The sequence below is a fragment of the Schistocerca piceifrons genome, chromosome X (assembly GCF_021461385.2).
Source record: "Schistocerca piceifrons isolate TAMUIC-IGC-003096 chromosome X, iqSchPice1.1, whole genome shotgun sequence".
NCBI classification, from domain to species: domain Eukaryota; kingdom Metazoa; phylum Arthropoda; class Insecta; order Orthoptera; family Acrididae; genus Schistocerca; species Schistocerca piceifrons.
In genome coordinates, this window is record NC_060149.1 from 632,582,020 (window position 1) to 632,585,472 (window position 3,453).

The 3,453-nt window shown below is 44.1% G+C and overlaps 1 non-coding gene across 1 annotated transcript; it reads right to left on the reverse strand.

The window, feature by feature from the left end:
- Positions 1–2,624: 2,624 nt before the first annotated feature.
- On the reverse strand, positions 2,625–2,698 carry Trnat-ugu. The gene has a single exon. It is a non-coding gene; the product is annotated as a tRNA-Thr (tRNA).
- Positions 2,699–3,453: the final 755 nt, after the last annotated feature.

Sequence of the window (3,453 nt, forward strand, 5' to 3'; positions counted from 1 at the left end):
GCTTTCCCCAGACCATAACGGTTCCTCCTCTAGGCTGGATCATTCCGGCGATTATTGCAGAGAGCTGGCTTTCAGACGTTTTACACCGTACACGTCGCAGACCATCTGTCCGATGGAGCATAAAACGTAGTTCATCTGAAAAGGCCACCTGCCGCCACTCAGTGGACGTCCAGTTGCGGTACTGGCGTAGAAATTTTAGCCTTCGTCGAATATGAACAACAGTCGGCATGGTTGCATGAGTCAGGCGTCTGTTGCGGAGACCCATACGTAGCAACGCTCGCTTAACGATTGTTGAGGAGATACTAATGGTATCACCTTGTTTCGTCTGGACCGTTATTTTCTCTACAATCGCACGTCTATTCGCCTGTACACATCTCCGCAGCTGTCGTTCATCCCTTTCATTTACGGTCTGTGGTGTACCACAGTTGTCTCTGCTCCTATTTTGGATAGCGCCATTTTGCCATACACAGTATACTTTAACCACAGTGACACGCCGCAACTTTACAGACGTAGACGTTTCGCAAATGCTTCCACCATTGAACTGCAAACCAATGATCACACCAGTTTAGACTTCGCATAAATCACTCCGTTTCTGCATCCACGACACCCTCTATATACTCTTCACTGCTAAAGCTGCAACCTGCCGTTTGTGAGTGGTTATTGCTCGTTGACATCGAAGAAAGGCAGTGATCATATTAATGTAAATCGACTGTGTACATTTAGATACGGTGACATGATCAATTTGAAACTCCACCAAGTTGGGGTTTATGATATCCATTTTCACATTGTATGTAGTTTTTTGGAGTGTTTTGTCATAATTTTAGGATTGATGGACTTACGTTTATCTCCAAACCTCGAGCCCCTTTTGTTAGTTTTCGTTTGAGATTGATAGTTTCCAATAAGTTATCGGAATGACTTCACCTTAGCCAGTACCCATCATTATTATTGTTATTATTGTGAAATGCAACAGCCCGTTTTCCAGATCTTCCCAAAAGTTTTTGACTTTGTCTCGCTCCTTCTTGTTGTCTCCGTTTGTTGCTGCGTGGCAGTTGAATATGAAGTAATATTTATTCTTGTATTTAAATCTTAAAACAGAGAGGCTTTCACTCAATGATTCAAAATCAACAGCATCTGAAATTATACTTTCGTTAACTACAAAGGCTGTTCCTAAAATTCTGAGACTTGAGTTGGAGTGTTTAACTGCCGACTTACCTTTGAAAATTCGATAGTTCTTAATAGCCCCCATCAGATCGTCAGCATACCTTGTTTCTTACATAGCTCCTAGTGCATCACAGTTATCCAATTTTTGAAATGTGGACAGATGTTTGTCTACTCGAATTAAAACTAAGATTGTTAGTCTTAGAGCGTTGTTTTCCAGCGGCCCTAACATGGGGTACAGATGCTGACGAAATACTGCTTGACAAGGCAACAAACGTGCTTCAGATAACAATTTCTAACTTTTGTGTTAACCACAAGAGCAGAGCTGACTTCCGCCAGTATCGCTGTACCGATTATCTTCATCTCCGTCTTCGCTGCCATATACCTTCACTGTAACCATGGAGAAAGGGGCCTTCAGGCCGCCACACACAGACGGACCGATCTCCAAAGCCAATCGCCGAACGGGTCAACTCCGACCTGCTTGGCAGGGTGTGGGTGATGGGACTACGGTCGGATCCGTGGTTCGGGTGCGTCGGTTCCACTGGCGAGTCATCACTTGTTTATACTGGCCACTACCTCCCACCCCACACTTCATCAGTGCAGGCAGGTAGGGTGCGCCAAGCAGTCATCAGTGTCCACAAATTGTCAGATGGATCAAGAATATGGTCAGCAAGCAGGTCACCCGAATTGTCGGGCTGTGAATGGGCGTCCTTACTGAGTGCTACCACTGGAAGCCAGGTGGTTCCAGGAAATTTTACTCCTCCCCCTCCGCCTTCCCTAACACTTATTAGATTGGGTCCTGAGCTTGAGTGCAAGAGTGGTGAAGTTATCCTTCTTTCTTTCTTTTTCTCCTTATTCATTTATATACTTATTATTTCGTTTATTATTTACATACGACGAATTACATTGAATGTACGTTTCACTTACCCATAATTATACTGCAGATATCGATTATTACACTATTTGTATCAATCTTGGCTAAACTTTACAGTCTGTAATTGAGTTTTACAAAACCTTAAAACGACAAATTGCAGCTGCTACTTCAAATGTGAACATCTCACTATAATAGTAAATATTAGTTAAATTTTAGAGCTGCTTAATAAAGACAATAGTACATACTTAATAGGACAGTGCGAAATATTTCTTAATGTCCTGGATTATGTAACTTGTCTCTCACCTTTCATGATTTGTTGCTAACAGTAAGTTAAAATAAATGTTAGTAAAGCATTGATTTTATTTAGGCTGCAGCCTCATCCGGTGATATGAGACTATCTGTAAATGTCGTGGTCCGACGCTTAATAGTCTGTCTCGCTAGATCTCTGAAGCATTAATTTTGCGCCATTGATGAGTAGGCTTTTCAAAATTTTATGACCAGAATGCAAAGAACACAAGTATTTACAATGAAATGAACACCCTTGGCTGCTTACAGGCGTTGACATCCGTCAACGGGGACTGATGAGAATGTGTGCCCCGACCGGGACTCGAACCCGGGATCTCCTACTTACATGGCAGACGCTCTGTCCACCTGAGCCACCGAGGACACAGAAGATAGCGCGACTGCAGAGATTTATCTCTGGCACGCCTCCCGCGAAACCCACATTCTCAACGTATTGTGCCGCTCTACATTCGTAGTGCCCCCGCCCATTATACTCATTACTCGCGGCGCGTTGCCGATTCCCACTTGGCCATCTTCTTCTTCTGTGCAAATGCACAAACAGTGCCCGAACTCTTACGAGAATCGGCAACGCGCCGCGAGTAATGAGTATAGTGGGCGGGGGCACTACAAATGTAGTGCGGCACAATACGTCGAGAATGTGGGTTTCGTGGGAGGCGTGCCAGAGTTAAATCCCTGCAGTCGTGCTATCCTCTGCGTCTTCGGTGGCTTAGGTGGATAGAGCGTCTGCCATGTAAGCAGGAGATCTCGGGTTAGAGTCCCGGTCGGGGCACACATTTTCATCAGTCCCCGTTGACAGATGTCAACGCCCGTAAGCAGCCAAGGGGGTTCATTTTTCTGTAATTTCATTCTAACGACCTGCATGGTCACCGATGGTATCTGTTCTTTCCGAAGAATCATAAGCAGATTTACCAAAGTCTTTATTAGCAATTTCAAACATATGGTAGGTACGATAAGCAATTAAATCTCTATCATTAAAACGTTCAAGGCCAGGTACATTAGACACTCGTCGCACAACAGTTTTCAAAAATATAGAAAACATTGAACTCACCACAACATCAGGAGACAAGAAGAATCGTATCCCAGTGAAGAGTGTTGCAGCCCACGCTCTCATCGATGGA